The 18,317-nt window shown below is 38.5% G+C and overlaps 1 protein-coding gene across 3 annotated transcripts in view; it reads right to left on the reverse strand.

The window, feature by feature from the left end:
- The window catches only part of LOC118429163 (sodium/calcium exchanger 3-like), a 64,837-nt gene that overhangs the window by 44,007 nt on the left and 2,513 nt on the right, over positions 1-18,317 (reverse strand). Inside the window, exon 1 of one of the 3 annotated variants that reach the window (XM_035839604.1) lies at positions 11,926-12,000. The exons of the other annotated variants lie outside the window; for them this stretch is intronic. The gene's annotated coding sequence lies outside the window, so the exon portion shown is untranslated. Of the gene's footprint in view, positions 1-11,925; positions 12,001-18,317 lie in introns of those variants that run through there. 3 annotated transcript variants of the gene reach the window in all.

Here is an 18,317-nt window from a genome sequence, read left to right on the forward strand (position 1 = left end):
TACAATTTTTGTTTTTTCTACCAGTATGATAGTTACATATAGAATATAACACAGTGTATTCCGTATCACCCGAAGTACCAGCCTGACTGCAGGTCTGACCCGCGGGAGGGCTGGGACCGCGGGTGATGCGGAATGCACCGTGTTGTATTTTAATTATGTCATACCCACCTAAGAAAACCCCTGTTTTGATGCGAAATGCGCCAGAAGTTGAACAAATTTGGTACCCTGGAACAAAAAGTGTTGCAACAGCAATGTTCTAACGTCCGAATCAGGTATTCGAACTTTCGATGGCGCCACACTCGGCCCGCTTGAAACAGTACGATTTATTTGAATGGAGCCCGTGTGATACCCTTTTCGAACCTGTGCGATACGGAAGTTATGGCCCGGTCCGGAACACCCGTATCGAACATTTTCGTGTCACAGGTATGACATAAATGGTATTACATGTAACACTTGTATGTGCAGTACACTCATATTGCCAGCTTTATGTACTCACAAAAGAAGGGATAACAAATCATTCGGAAATGAATACAGCAAAGGATGAATAATTAATCGCAGAGTCAAAGTCAAAGCCAAGTACTTATATCCCAATACCCAGTACTTAATGACATGTGATATCTTTCACTTTGTTTTCACTATCAGGCCATTGTAGTGACAGTAGCATATACATGTTTTTTTTTTGTAAGAAAACTGATACCACGATGATATTGTATGCATTTCATAACAGTACTGGAGAAGTGAATACAGTTGGGTAAACGTACAGTATTCATCACTGGGTAATAACCAGCACCCGTCCTTTGACGGAATTTTGCTGCTTGGGACGGAAAAAAATTTTGTTTTGCCCATTCTGCCCTCTGTGACAGACAAACATCAATATGTAAACTTAAGATATGATAAAACTGTCACGGTGACCCTTGTGTAATTTTCCCCCAAAACAGATGCCATTGAACAGCTTAGTCTACTAGCAAAGTTTACACCTCAAAATGCAGGAAATTGTGTTTCAGAGGGTCTTGATTTCAAAATTTTCCAGGGGAGCACTCACCCGGACTATCCTAGGAAGGTGCAATGTTTTGTGCCTAGGGCGCTCGATAGGATTCAAAATTGGGGGGACAGAAAATGATTTCAGGCTGGCTACAACCCTGATTGTCATATTAATATAACAATTCTTTTCGAGATCCCCTGTTGCTTTACAGCCAGACCTTAGGGGTAACGTATTATAAGAGGCGTGCTGGTACATAACCAAATATCTTTGATACCCGGAGGCATATGATTGCCCGCTTCGTCTTGATAAAACACTGTGCCTTAGAATCTAATGATTTGATTATCAAGTCAGGCTCTTTCACTCAAATACATTTATTACAATCCCTCCTGGGTATACAACAATCACATATCCGTGTCTATAGGGATGCAAGCTCTTGTCAATTGAAGCTTTTACACCCTGTGATTGCATTCTAAACTTTATATCATTTAGTTGTGTACATTCTCATCAAAATTTTATTACATGTATTTATATTATTGGATTACTCCTGGATTGGGAATTCGATAATGTAGAAGTAATGGTTTTGAGCCAATTTTCACGTCCCCCTAAGATTCAATATATTTGTGCGAGCAAGCATGTTCTTGATGTAGGAATTGAATGAGTTTCCATAGATCCTTTTCTTCTTGTTACGAGGTTAGAAATTTGCTACAGTAATAGTTTTTCAGACGATTGTGTTAAGAAAATGTCTCTGCGGCATCCTGTAGATGCAGTCTGCATGAAAATAATTCTCCGACAAGATCTTAAGATTAGCAGTCCCTGTGTTGGAAACTATTTGAACCATATCTTGAGTAAAAAGGGCCTTTGAGTTTGATGAGCCAAACTACAGCCTTTTTATCCAATATTTGTATATGACATCTTTTCATGCCATTAAGGATAGGCAGCAAGACAAAGGTAACTTAAAGCAGTGCAATGCTAGTGTACCTTTATCCGTGGGGTAACCTATATCGGATTCCGTTGTTTTAAAAACAGGCATATCAAGTTGACAATATTTTCACACTGGAATATTTTGAAAATGTTAAAAATCACCCTCCATTGACCAGTAAATATTGTGTTTCTAAACTAACAGATAAAGGATTCCCCAGGGATAAAGGTGAACTAGCATTAAATGTGAAATCTCCTTTACTTTCTGTATCTCGTAGAATTTATGGGTCTCACCTCACAGAAAGCGACCAGCCAGCCATTGCATTAAATTTCTGGTATGCTAGAAATGCTTGGCCAGCCTTATACATTTGTATGGTATGTGTAATGTCACATTGCATGACCCGATGCCATGTTAAGAATATGCGTGTTCCTTATCTTAACATGGAAGGGCAACTGACAAATGGTGGCGATGACCATAAGACATTTAAGAAATCAATACAATACCAGGAGTCATACTGGAAATGCTATCAAGATTTCAGCGGCTCCAGCCAGTCTGATATGCTATTGTAAGGGTTTATCTGCTTTGGAAAAGAGCTTCACAGAATCCTTGTTCACTGTTCAAATCATATTGTGGCGCTCCGGCTGGACTTATGTGATTATTCGTTTAGTCTATTTTGTTTCTCAGGGGACCTAATTAACAAGCTGCTATATACTAAGGGGCCCAAACATATCCAACTTTTTCCTTACATTGAAAACTATCAGCAAAATATCAAGACCATAGAATGTTTAGGATGAAAGATATAAAAACTGCTGCAGTACCAAGGTCACACACCAGGGGGCACAAAACTGGCCTTGACCATTGCCTTCCAAAACCAATCCACATGCCAGATATTATTACATTTCATATAGATGTTTTAAACTTTTGCTAATCTCAAATATTTGGAAACACAAACTCACAGACAGACAGACACATGTACACAGGCACACTAAAATCATTAACTCCATATTCCATGGAAGTAATTACAGCGGATCAATATCTAGTCCTTTTACCCAGAGGTTGGAAACATCATTTACATGTAAATATCCACCCTTAAGCCTGAAACTTCTCTATTCCCATATGACATCCTGTATGAATATATATTGTAAACTTTCGTCAAATTTGCTCATGGATGATTCACATGGGGCTTTTGTTTCACATATTCTTAAGTACCCCATCTATGAAATTGACTCATCTTTCAAGTATAAAGAACCTGTAGAATCAATGATGTCTGTGAAAACGTTAACTGTTAGTTGTACGAAACTTTAATTTCATGATTTTTAGGAACAGCCCACTAGATCTAGGCTCTCTACAATGTAAATTGAAGGCACTGCCACTATCAAGATATGGCAGTCCATACATTTTTGTGCACATGTATCAGGACTTCTATGTATCAGGACATTCTAACATGCATGCTTAAATGTACTACATTAATGTATCTTGTCATCTGAAAATTTTGGACAGGTTTATTTTTTTATGACCGGTGATTGGTTGGCTAAGTCTTATTACACACCATTAATGGTAATCAGACAAATTAAATTTCTTAATACATTCAATTCTACCCTTAATGGCATTTTTGACATAAAGAATTCAAAGAATGAAAGAAAGAATTTACAATTACATAATGCCACAATGGTTATGCTACATTTTTGACAATGGAACATAAGAGTTGACTCAAATTGATGTGTCATTTTCCACAGTAAACAAGTTTTGATAAATTTCCTCTATCAATCTTCTTTAGCATCCAAACAACAGGTAATACGTAACGTTACATGAAATTATTACTAATATCAAGCTGTAATTTTTCTCTGTCATGCCAATAAAAGTCAGCATTACTTTCATGTTGGGCAACAATTTATAATCATAAAATTTATAATCATAAATACAACAATTTATAATCATACATTGTGCATTCAAGTGATATTTTGGGTTTATTACATCCATGACAGCATGATTTGTAACAGTCTGAATAATAAAGAAAAAAATTTGCTAACAATTTGATGATTGATACCTACAGCATGCAGTGTTAATAGTTTGAATCATTGCTTCTGGCTATGCATACTGGTTCCCAAAGCATTCCCGTAATGGACAACGCTGGCATGACAATGAGGTGCCCAAATACTGTGGAGGTCAACTATACCAAATTGGAAATGCATGTTGCCATTCCCAGGGGTACAACCAGGCAATTACTAAGTCATAAGACTGGGATTCCAACACAGTATTGACGTACACTTGGCGCTCTTGGGTCACAGGCAGACTTTCAGTCAAGTGCACCGAGGTACGGATTAAAGATATCTCGGGTATCCACAAGTTATTTCATCCCTAATTGGCTATTTTCACAGGATTTTGTTTCACTCCAGCCTTTCTATTCAGAGTACGGCAACACCACCCATCTTTGCAGACCTTGGATCTCTTGTAGTTGACTCTCTTGTAATGGGGCAATTTTCTAGAAAACTTGTTGCAATTTATCTATAGAGACGATTTAGGAACTGAAAACTCTCAATACACGAGCAACTAAGCCTGTCCATGGTGCTGAACACTATCAATACATGAGCAACTAAGCCTGTCCTTGGTGCTGAACACTCTCAATACTTTCCTTCAGAATAAGCTTTGGCATCTTACAATTTAGAAAAAACAAGACATATTTTGTTCCCCATTTCTGGTAGCTATTCTTGTAACAGTTCAAATTCAAAAGCTCATCTTTGTTCTCACACTATGCTGTTTGATAATGCTGTGTATCAAATTGAATGCATTATGGTCTTGGACATACCTATATTGATTAGATGCCTTATCTTACTCATCAAGTGACCCATTAACAAAGCAGGCCACTTTATCTGACTTCATCAGAGAAATTCTCTAACCTAGTAAACCTTTCATGTGTAATTTATCACATTTTGAGATAAAGTAAGACAAAGTTCCACTATTTAAGATTTGGTAGCAAATGAAAAAGAATTCCTACTCGACACCTATTTGAATTGAAGGTGATGTGTGTTTCGGTTTTCACTTTCAGATGAAATCCGGCATAAACCCTTTTCCATATGACGAATGCCCTACTGCAAATGATAGCATTGATAAAAGAACCTTCCTCACCATACCAAAGCCTTTCTGTTCGGTGGGTCATACTTATCTGACGACAGCAATTCCAACTTCACTTACTGCAAATCCTTACGTCTTAAGGCCATGTCTTGAATGCTATCACCTCCGTGCCATGAGAGTCAAGGATGATACGGGTTGAAAGGAACACAAATTCATCTCTTCCTTCCTCACACTTTGACAAGTTTCTTTATGAAGCTCGTCGGGGGTTCAGCTGCAGTGAAAAACTGACCTTTCGATTGCCTTCTCCCGGATGTCTGATGTCAACGGAGCACTTTGCTTACGTTGGTGACTAATGCTTGGGAGATTTTCTTCCAGCCGGGAGGGCTAAGATGGATTCGCGAGCCAACGCTGATGACAATCTCAATACTCGGTTCCAGGCTTTTCTTTTGTCCTGCGGTGTCCATTAATGTGTTGCTTAGATAAGGAGGCAACGTCGCAATGGGCGTCACGCGTACAGAAACGTCTAGATTGGCAACCGTTGAATAGTATGGCGCAAAGTGTGCATCACTCGCAGGCAGCAAACTCCCCAATCCAACAGATTCTTTCAGAGTGTCTGGAGACACATTTTCTCAATGCTCAGAGCGCCCTTGACACCACTAGGCTCCATCACAAAGTAATTAAATAGACAAGCATCTTTTTTTCTAGTCTTACAACTTAATAGACTCTCCCACTGATCTAAGCCCTATGAGATATGCTACTTACACATGTGAGGTAAAAACTAAAATTGTTCCCTGCTGTTAAAAGTGTGGTGTTTTAGATTGTTCAAGCCTACCTGGGGTGTCTGTGTGGCGCAACAGCTAGAGCATCGGAATCAGAACCAGTAGGTCCTGAGTTCGATACTCGCCATGCCCCTGCCCCCATGACGGTGGAGTGACGCCCACCGAGCCTCACGGCTAATCTGTCTAAAGGTGCCAAAAACACCTACGGATTTAGTGCTGCCAGTGTGTCAACATCTGCACACTTGCCACTAAGACCCGTTATAAGGATTTTTTTTCATGCCTCCAAAGGACAGTTTTATGAAACATCGCAAAGGACCATGTTAACTGGTCTGATTTGCATTCTACATGGAGCAAGGACTTTGCATGACACTCTGGATGCATCTTATATGTAATTATGAATAAAATACACAACAAGTCTTAAAAGCATTTACCAGTTGTTTCAAGTTGCCCCACTCATTTCATTAGATAGAAGGAATTTCTGATCGTTATTGTTAAGGCAGCGTGGGGATCGATTCCTTTTAACAAGTTTTCTATACCTTTTTTTGTAGCTCAACAGAAAACAGAATGATACAACAATGAATGCCGTTGGTTCAAAGATTTAAGTAACGCTACTTCACCTTTATTTGCGGGGTAACCTTTATTCGTTGTATTTAGCACCAGGGTATTTTGGGATATCAAGACGACGGACGGTGGTCTCAAACTACATTATATTCAAACAAATGCAATTTAAAACCATCGTTCATCAACGTGATATCCCTATATATAAATACCCTGTTTTAGGTACAACGGATATAGGTTACCCTTTGAATAAAGGTAAACTAGCGTTATAGCACAATTTTATCATCATCGACTTATAATTCCCAAGCTTGGGCACAAATGCACAGGTAGCAAGAACAACATCAATTCAGTCACAGGAAATAGCATTAGGGATGTGACGACCAAAAGATAAGGCCTGAGGCTGAATATAAACATGCAATATCAGTACTTTCTTCCTCTAGCACCAAGATAATGATGCACCATTGAGCAGTAAAGTCTGAGTTATCAGCCCCACCAAATGAGTGTTTTTTCTTTGATACCTCTGGGGCACACTTCCGTTAAAAAGGTACTTAATGTAAAAATAGAGATCTTATATAAACCGGCACCACTGGAGGATGATTGTTGTGTGTCGTGACTTTCCGTAAATTCAGCAGTATCAAGAAAACTGCGCAAAACGCAATGCTACAAGGTCAGATATACTGTAATTCCTGATTTTTTCACTGTACTGTTATGTTCACGGTTTTCACGGTGATGACTGTAACGTGAACTTATCATAACTGACAAAAAATTAATCACAGACTTTTTGTAATGCGCACTTGCCGCAACAGTGAACATTTAGCTCTGAGAACAAGTTAAAATTGCTCCGACCGTGAAAGTTTGGTGCCGAGAAGACAATGTGAATTACAGTACATGTAGGAATTGATGACACACCATCTGTAAAGTTAAAGGTGGACACTAGTGTGTAAGAAATCATGTCTCCCTGAATCAAAAGACTCTTTCGAAACTGCGCGCAAAAGCAGGCCGTTTACGCATATCGAGATTATGTATCATCAGAAGAATTCAGCTCTACGTATATATCTTTCTACTGGTGCCATTTGGCTTGTAGATCATACCCTAATACCAGTCATAGGGGAACCCAGAAGCAGTTTGATAAATAACTCTCCCAGTATGCGATATTGATTTCCATTTTGGCCATGGAAAAAGTCAAGATGACCCAGTCTTCATAGGTAAGAATTCCATAATACAATATCCAATATCGAGAACCGACCCCCTGTCTAGGTGACATTGATTTTCGAGCCCATTCGATATTTTACTTGTCCCGTCCCCGTTTAAACTGCGTCCTGATTACATGGTATGGTGGTGATAATCGTAGTCTAGAGGAGTTATTGGCTGGGAGGGCACGTATATAATGCATAGTAATCATCCTGCCATTCTGGATGGTATAGGCTGAACATCATTGGGTATCTAAGTACCGTACTTACATGCATGTGCACATATCACTCTTGTGAGATACTGAAATACGGAGAAGCATTTGTAGTAAAATTGTACATTATTTTATATCTTGGGGGCTGGATCTTGGATGGGCAAATAGCTTAGCCTATGCATTTACATGCACAGCATGCGCGGGAAGGCTACAAGTACTTATCTACAAGGCCACGGACAAAACTAAAAATGGCAGCTTCGCCAGACGTGCTCCAGCAAGGTCAATGTTAACTCCCGGGTACGCTCCATGTTTTATTCAAACATTACCGGGCTCACCGCATCGATAAATGTACCGTAAATGCAGAAATGTTCACGGCAAACTTTGTGGTCTTTGTGGTGACCACTCGACAACGTATGGACTCAAACCACCACGAAAATATTTTGTTCTGTCTTCTCTAGGACTATCACTTGTCCAAGCACTACATGTAACACTGGTTCACCTTTATCCGGGTTAAACCTATATTCGTTGTTTGTAAGAAAAAACGTATTTAGGGATATGAAGTCGATGGACGGTGGTTTCAAATCGGAACATTTTGAAAATATTGTAAATTTGAAACAACTGCCAGCAGACTTATACTCCTAAATGTGCTGTTTTTAAAGACAACGGATAAAGGTCACCCGACGGATAAAGGTGAACGAGCGTTACATATTGTACAGTATTGTGGTGTCTTCTTTTTCATACCATTATTTACTTTGCATTGATTTTTTTATAAGATCAATAGTGTAATGGAATATCGTATCAGAGGACAATAGCATTCGTGCAGATAAAACTTGCTTTCGAAAAGACGTATTGCCTTGTCCAAAAAAATTGGGTTATCAGTATGATTGCTGCTGATATCGATAATCATCAAACCCAATAAATGTAACAGGACAATGTGCAGTCTTAATCAGAGAAAAATATAAGGCATCAATACGGTGTTTGCGTCCATGTGACTAAAATGCATTATCATAGCATTGTCTATTGGATGGTTCCAATAAATCTGAATTTATACATGAAGTCATGTCCCTGTGGTGCAAGCAGTAACGCAGCCCAACTGGTTAGCCATCTGAATGGAATTCTATGACTCCCTGGACTGGACTTTGATTACAGCAATGTGTAGGGTGGCCCCATCTCAGAAATGTTGTAAGGGATTTTATTTATCATTCACCATGGTAACATAAAGTAAGCAGCCCCCTGTCCATGGGGGAGCTTCAGGCATAAGCCTTGAGCGTCAATTTTCTGCATGTTAAAGAACCCAACACATCAATTAAGAAGACTAGGGCTGACACCATGTACTTGGCTAAAACATTAAAAAAAAATCCATTGCACTACCAGCGATAAAGTGTTGTGCTTTGTACTCAGTCTGATGTTAAACCGCATTACCTTTACAGTCACGTAACTTTGCGTGAAAAGACATCACACACATGAATTTTTATGGGTCTGAATCTTCTAGATATCGCAGCTGTGACATCAAGTGCAAGCTACACGCTTTACATACCACCGAGGAACTTTGATTTCCATATACAGCATTCAAGATGGTAGACATGGACCTGCCCTTAGTGCTGAAGTTATGGTGATGAGTATGTTGGATACCAAACTGCTTTTATGCCATCTTTATGGGCAGATATACTTCAAAGTGCTTATACTGCAAGGTTTTTACGAAGCTGACGTGCAATAGAATAAGATATATCAGGATGGCCATAATGTTAAGTACCAAGAATACAAAGATGGTAGGGTGCGTGTAGTGGATCGGAAGGTTTTGATGAGCTGTTTCTTTAGATAAAAGAAGAAGCGCTGTGGAGTTTTCTGAAGATCCTATGCAATTTCCTTTAAGTATGCCTTATTCAATGCAAAGAATGCTTCTGCCTATCCTCCTATGAATATTGCATATGAAACCGTGTGAAGTTGCAAAGAAGATGCAACGTCTAGAGAGGTTTTCTACCAGACTACGTGCACGCTAACACGTTTTCCAACTTCAAACAATTCCACTCAAAACTTGACAAGTCTATAACGTTAAGCCAAATAACAATGCAATTTATTTAGGTGCTCAATAACAAAAAGGTCGAGGTGTCATAGAAATCAGTCATGGCTTTGGTTTTCTATAGGGTTCGTCATTTTCAACTTGAAGGAGACGAATGAAAAATGATCTAGACAATCTTCACATGCATCTTTCTTGACATTGCCATAGTCATTGTTATCAAGCAATCCTATTTCAAAAGATTGATATACTAAATGTACAATACAGCTTTCAACACATATTCTCTATGATATTTCCAAAATCATTAATCTTTCTTTGTGTTTAGAACTTGAATGTCTTTTGTAATTGAATGGAAGTACTTTCTTTTCCATTCCTACAAAATAATAATGTATACTAAGTCCTTCTTTGTACCAGATGGTGCATAGGGCATCACCAATCTCTATTTCAATAGCCCTTGGGCCACACAACTTTGTGAAATCACTGCAGCTACTATACTCTTTCCCAAAGGCTGAGTGCTAAGGAGAGAAAGCAGTTTGTACCATTTTTAAAATCTCTGGCCAGAAATTGACCTCATGGCCTACTGAATGCAAAACTAACACTCAATTCACTTAGACATTGCACCATACAAAGTAATACAGTAACAAAAATGGTGAAAGTGAACATATGAAAGAACAGTTACAGTGTAAAGCTAGAAAATAGACAAACTTTTACCCCTTATTCAAGCATTTTTTGCTGTGACAGTCACAGTCTGTAAGATTCAATCACAGAAAAACTAAACCCATTGAAGTACAACAGTTACTGTAGCTACTGGATTGACTACCTGGGACTATAATCAGTAAAAAATGCCAGTTGCCAATAATTTTGTCAGGGCATCTGAGTTGTTATTCTAGCACAATCTTTCCCTCTCAATCCTTAGTAAATACATTGCAAGTAAAATGATGCCATCATTTAGCCCTCCACCCCTGTTCTCAAGTTACTTCATTGATGCAATCCATTTGTACTTTTCTGTTAATTTAAAATGGTAAAAAAAGTAACATGTGATGCCGTGTTCCTGAAATCTTCTGGTAATACTACGTGATTTTACTCTTATCAGTCCATTCAAACCTACACAAACATGTGTACTTTGGGCTGAATAACACTTAATCTACTTCGATTTTTCTTATCTTAAACACTCATCTCCCAATGTGGCGTCCCCTTTTAGAAGCAATGAATAACAACATGAGAGCTGATACCTTTTGGCGCCACTGATACGGAGCTTCGTATTGATCAACCTGCAAATTTTCCACCTAAATGTCAAAGTGACAGTTGGGCCATTAAGAATTTGCATATACGTCACAGGCTTAATTGTCGTGCGTCTCTAGCGAGACACGTGCTCTTAAGAATCTGTCGAGGACACTTGATTTTGTGCGTAACCTTAATTATTTTCAGCACAATGCCCTTGGGTTTTCCTATCGATTTCCCATTATGGTATGGCACAATGCAGATACTTTTACAGTTGACTTTATGATACAGGTTTCGAAGATCGATTCGTCTTCCTTATCTCTCTGAGCCCTGGCAAACTTGGGAAGAGATAGCTCATGAAACAAATACCCTGATTATCGATTTTAATTGCTGTAATGATCAGAAGCTTTGATCACTGTTATGATCAACTGTTACAGCTAAAATTGATCGCTGTTGCAGTTGCATAGATTTCTAGCTAACTGCATATAATTTTGACTTAGAAGAAAATCGCATTTGGAGTTGAAATCCTTGTGAGTAAAAGCCAAGAGAGCATTCTCTATTTAACTTAGATTGAATTCAATTACTGTTCTCTCACATTATGTAACGTTACATATTCAAATCCATTGCTGATAATGATCAAACTTGATATTGAGTTGACACTCAAGTAAGAAGAAAATATTCTGAAGAACAATACTGATATGATACAAAAATTATATCTAAGACATTTGTCACATAACATAGAATTTCTATTTATCTTCTTTAAAAAATCAATGGTCACCACATACCAAGACCAGAAGGCCCAAGGTTAAAGTTGGTTACACAAAAAAGACAAAAACAGTATTTCTTCTCCTTGAGTCAGAAACATCAATTGTTGAGACAAGCTCTGACACTCACATCTGAAAATGATTTCATGAGGTTGCAATTGGTAGATAATAGAACATAAAAGTTTTATTTTACACAACCAGCTTTCCTCACCTGCTGACGTTTCAAGAACACTATGATTCCAAACAGAAGTCCACCCCAGTGATGAAACCTGTCGAAGGGTAGTACAAGCTCAGCCACGTTTCGGATAGTGTTCTCGCCGCAAAAGCGCCACCTACATATAGCGGCGAGAAGCAAAACTCCTGTTAGAAGCTCTGAGGAAGATGTCTGACAGACATCAAAACGTCAGCAGGTGATATAAAAGAAAACTCTTATATCCTAAGCTCACTCACAGTTAGAGTTACTGACCAACAGATCAGAAGCAGGTGTTCCAAACGAGTGTCTCAAGCAAAAAAATCAATTTGATACTTCACGTTCCACAGCCTTGGCATCTTACGTTTTGCATTACAAAGTTCTTCTATCGTCGTGAATGGCGCAGCACCACTAAGGCCATGGGATGATCCATGCGCGCAATATGCACAGGGGCTCGTCGGCTGCCAACATCCATCACTACCAATATGATTTCACATTCCTCAGCCAACTCTCAACCTGAACCGGGTGTCTATTCGTCATCTTCCGCCCACACTTGAGCAATCTCCGCAGACTTCGTGGTGGAGAATTCTCGCGTATCAGAAGCCGTGGACATGATAGAATCTGTCGGCACAAATGGATTTTTTGTGCAAGGGGAATAGAGGGGAGAAATGTCATACCTAAGTGCTGTGCTATCACACATGTAGCTTTGCCCTTTGAATTTTACAGCTCTTCTCTACACATATTTTTTTATTGCTGCTATAATTTTTCCGTTATGTCCTGAATTTATAGATTTTGCACAGATCTAAGTGATACTCCATTGAATGGATTTTTATGTTTTTCCAGGTAGGGAAAATGTAATTGTTTTTGCTGGTGTGTTCTTTTCTTTTTCTTTCTTCTTCTGTCAGTAGCCAATCAGAGCAAAGGATAGGTCTTACCTGTTTATTCCAGTACTAGCAATTTGTACTGATTGGCAATAGTGAAACCTTTTTTCCCTTGCATACAATACTATTGAGCTAGCTTAATTGACATAATGTATAGTCGTATTGTGTGCAAGTAGTTTGACAAAAGACCTTACAAAAGACTACGGCGAAAAGATTCTACATTTTCCCAAAGATTTGTAACAAATACACAATGCATGTTGCTTTGCATAAGTTAAACTTCCAAGTTGGGTGATATTTAATAAAATTTTTTGTCATTACATATCATAAATCTATAACTGTTACCATGTTTACTAAGTGTTCTGTAATATATACCAAAGGGATGAATGAATGAAAATGCATTGTGTTTTCCCCATGCACTGAATTTTCATTGCCTGATCAAATGCCATGTCTCTATCATATTCCTCCCAGTATGCAAACAAAAATTCCACTCGGGAAATCCCTCCGGAACTACGATAGTTAGAATTCCGACGGCACAACAGATGGAATGATCAGGTTAGGCAGGGACGTCTGTCGGGAATACTTGATTCACCTCTTGCGAATCTCAGAACAGCTTCAATTTCAAGAGGTTTAAGAAGTTGGAAATTACCCGCGGCGCTTCTTTCACACGGCCGCGGCCTCACGTGTGTTCGCTATGAATGCCAATCCTATATGAAGGACGCTGCGACAGCATAGAGGTGATATTAGAAGCAATATATGTGGATTTTCTATGCTCAACACTTGGCCTTCCAACCTCTGTCATTTTACGTCTTGTGCTGATTCTGCCGGTACCGAATGTGAAACCATTCCCAAAGACTAGGACGCCTCATCTATAAGCCATTACCTGTAAAATAGCAGTTATATATCAACCCTACCCCTACCATTTAAGCTCCGCCTATTGCTTTGGCTAGGCCATGTTGATTCGATTGTATGGATGACATCCTCTTGGAACCGCCAAACTTATGCAAAAAATTTGCAAAAAGAAAAGACTTTGAAAACTTGCTTTCATTTTGAAAGCTAAATGGTTGGGAAGGTGGAACAAATGATCTAACAGACAGAGAGTTCATTCTTTCACTTTGGCACAAGTTTCCATTTTTTGCTACTTCTTTGCAATTTATGCCCTATGTTTACCCAATGTGAAACATTTGTTTGTACTTTGTATGATTTATGATTTTTTTTGGAAACTGATGAAAATTGGTGCGGGTGCAGACGTCATCCACATAGTTGAATAAACATGGCCTTACTTTGAAGTGCAAAGGGCTTAGCTTGTATCACAGTATCAATATGTTGTATTCCTCCCTCACAAAACCATACAAGTATGGATTAACTATTATCCTTTACTGACTTGGACAAAAGGCAACACACAAAAGGACACACTGTGCTGGACACAAAACATTGGGTAGATAGCAGCCTTGCAAAGAGAATATCTTACAGTGCACCTTACGATTGGTACCATATTTTCTCGAATAAATTACTCACTTTTTAAACTTTTCAAAATTGAAAAGGTACTACAAATCAGGGGTTAAGTTAAAGTTAAAGTTTCCCCATGCGTCTACAGATGCGTAGGGTGGCGCCCATCTCCACTTCGAAGCCCTTGGGCCACGCATTTGTGCAACTCACTACAGCAGGGGGCTGGTCCGCTAGTAGTGATGTGTGTTTAACTTCCATACTCTTTCTCATCAGTGCTGAGTGCTAAGCAGAAAAGCAGCATGTACCATTTTTAGAGTCTTTGGTATGACTCGGCCGGGGATCGAACTCACGACCTACTGAATGCAAAGCAAACACTCTACCCACTCGGCCATTTTAATTGGGGTGCTCATCATTCGAGAAAATACGGTACTCAGTCATTGGAGAAGACTAGAATGTGGATATCTCAGAGGTTGTGGTACGTAACGGCAACCTTCTTGCAGCTGAGCGATTTGACAGTCGCGACCAATACCAAACAAATTTTATCGATAATTGCAGCCTTCGGGCGATCCTACCTACGGTCTGCCTGGCACCTCAGGTGAGACTGAATACACCGTGTTGTATTCTATAGGTATCACTGGTGGAATACATAACAGAATGCTATTTTAGGCTTCCATTCTCTCAAGAGGGTTTATTGCTGTAACATTGCATAGAAGCATAGAATAGCAATCATCTTTGCATAATAACAGGAATTCAAAATCTGTATGATGAATAATTCACCTGTCAGGATATACATTTTACCTGAAATTCATCATACACTTTAATTTCCCAAGAAAGTAAAGTTACGGACGAATAGATTTACAAAGACCAACTTGATATACAGCTGAAACTGGATATCAAATCTGTAAAATGTACTGAATAATAATCATTTATTTACTGTAAAAGTTTGAATTTTGCTAATATGATTGATGATGGTATTTTTGACACCTGTTAATAAACAATCTGTTGCTGCAAAGATGATTTAGTAGTGGCGAGATAGGTAGGGTGCTTGGCCCCGATCGAGAGGTCCTGGGTTCGAAACCCCTGATGTGCCCTGATGTTGTGCCATTGGGATAATGGTAAAAATGAGCTATACTTAGCATATATTAGGTAAAGGAAGTCCTTTGGATAGGACGTCAAATGGAGATCCTGTGTTTGAGGAGAGCCACACCGCAAGCACATTAAAGAAATCAACACATTTAATAAAAGGTAAAGAGTTAAGGGGACTTTCTAATGTGAGTGGTACATATCAATGGCCGCAACTGGGACAACTACTGTGGTATTGAGGTCACAAGCCCTGTGTGCAGGCTCAGGCTTTATAAACCCTTGCAATGTGTCCCCGCAAATTGTAAGATTCTCACAATTCAGCCCCTGGCTGCAAAGAGAGAGTACATTATATTACTGAAACAATATGGTCTGATTGCAAGGAATTAGTGTTTATTTCACCCACTTTGAATTGATAACCCTACTATATAAAACTAGATATTCTATTAACATCTGGTACCATTTGTTAAAACGTAACCACTTCTTTGGACGTCCGTTGCATGCAGCAATGACGTCAATGCTTTTGAAGCCACAAGTGATTAATTTTCAAAATTCCTTTCCTTGGCTGACAAACTTGATAGATACACATGAAAGGAAAGCTAGATATCCAAAATGAATAGGGTTTAACAATTCATGTCTAGATCTAGATCCAATACACCCACTGAATCACATCTAGTGCTTCGCTGACCATTAAGGTGGTCAGTGGCCATAAAAGTAATGGTCAATAAGCAACGATGCCCTTGAGAGCAGCTATATACACGGTCAAGGTTATAAAAGAAATAGATCTTAACAATACTAATTGGACAAAAACACTGACAAATGATGATGACAATTGAAGTTAATATCTGATACTCATTATTTTGAAATGAATCATTATTGAGTAAATCATATTCAATATTCAATTATGATATTATTTTTTATGTCTTCAAAATACTAATAGGTGTAACGCCGGCTTGCATTTATTCGTGGGGGAACCTATATCCGTTATTTGTAAAAACAGGGTATCTAGGGATATATACAGTCAACGGATATCAACTGCAAACTGCAACGTTTTCAAAATATATTTTAAATTAAAGCACAGTCCTTTGACTTGACTGAATACCCTATCTTTAAAAACAACGGATATAGGTTATACCACAGATAAAGGTGAACAAGCATTACAGTCCATTGTACAGTCCACATATTCTATGACTTCTTTGGTGAAGACTTATCAACACATAAAAAAACACTTTATTTGTATTTTATTCCCTTGAGTAATTCTGAACCAATATCTCGCCCCTTCTAACATTTTATGGCGTACTAGAAATCTATTACGGCTCAGACGCTCCAAGCCCTTCCCGTATCAATTCCAACGCCGCAAAGCTAAAAGTCGCGCAGACGTCCGCGGTAAGTGAGTGTTCCCTTGGGAATTAAGCCCAGCAAAGGGCGCATCTAAAAGACGGGTAAATATCATAGGTTCACTCTAGTCCCCAGTGGCACTCTCACAACAGCAACCACTTGTACAAAATGCACTTTGTTTTTTGAACAGCTTTTCCATTAATTCAAACACCCATCATAAATTCCGGATCAGGGAAAGCTTACATAAACCCAGAGATCGTAGCGTAGAATATGAAATGCACGACTCAGTGCTAACAGTCACGGAGAGATTCTGTACCCCAAAAGAAACAATAAGCGAGCATTTGGAAAAGGATTAATATGATTTAATATTCTATATTATGTTAGGTTTGAAGCTCTTAATGAAAGTGTTTGCAAAAAATGATCACGTCTAAGATTATGATATTAGAAATGTATTTCATTTCAAATTCAAGGAAAGGATTATTATGATTTGATATTCTATATTATGTTAGGTTTGGAGTTCTTAATGAAAGTGTTTGTAGAGAAATGATCTCATCTAAGATTATGATATCAGAAATGTATTTCATTTCAAATTCAAGGAAATGAAAATAACATGACTGTAACCATGTAATACTATATAATATATAGAATAATTAAAAATGGAATGTTTTGTCTGAAAGAGTCTCAGTTGCTATAGATGAAAATAGCTCATAGACTCAGAGATTTTATTGCTATGGACAGACTTCAAATATTAGCTCAGCAAATAGCAAGGTGGACTGAAAAATAGACTTCATGTTTGATTGAAAGACATTGAATAACGAACTTTGTTATGGTAACACCAATGGTCATGTAAAAACAAATACCAACAGTGTATAATCAATACATTTTAGCAGTGGGCGGTCAAATCCCCAAGCCTACAACTGTACAGGTCCTGAAGTGCACTTCTTATAATGGACTTTCACAGAAAATTAGGTTATCGCAAATCACAATGACCGTGTTTACATAGCTGGTGATCAACAAATACACTGAGTAAATAGCAAGGCTTGACCTGTGACCACAGGTTTTGTTTAAATTTCGACAACGTGCTGGTATTCACGTGCCTTTTTTTGTCATTAGAACAGAGTCCTTGATTTTTGACAGTTAACTGAAGAAAGAATACTAAGTGCCAACATTCATTGTCATCATCATCGGTCGATGTGCTTGAATACGACAGGGTAATACCGCCCCTTACAGACTGTGAAACACCCTTTCGCTTATTACAATTAAGACGGGGATGTGCCAGGTCTCTTGTCAATACCCCTCCTTACAAATTTTCATCAATTTATGATACTTCGTCCAGATGATCTGTAATTATCATATAACATCTCTGCATATGAAAAGGGGGGGGGCAAATATACCAAGTTACCAACCTATTCTATACTGAGTTGGAATTAGCTATTACAAAAATAAAATTTTCCAGGCTATAAAATGTAAGAATGTTATTCAAAAACTTGTTGAATGAGCAGCACTTTACCCAACGGAGCTAAAATATCCCCGTACCTGTACCCATTATGATAAAAGCATTTGTCTCGTGCGTTACATTTTATCGTCAGACATTAAAGTTACATTTGGTTTATTAAACATTCATCGCTCCATAGTGATAAACTCCACAGCAACCAAAGCTCCCAACAT

The sequence above is a fragment of the Branchiostoma floridae genome, chromosome 13 (genome assembly GCF_000003815.2).
Source record: "Branchiostoma floridae strain S238N-H82 chromosome 13, Bfl_VNyyK, whole genome shotgun sequence".
Lineage (NCBI taxonomy): Eukaryota > Metazoa > Chordata > Leptocardii > Amphioxiformes > Branchiostomatidae > Branchiostoma > Branchiostoma floridae.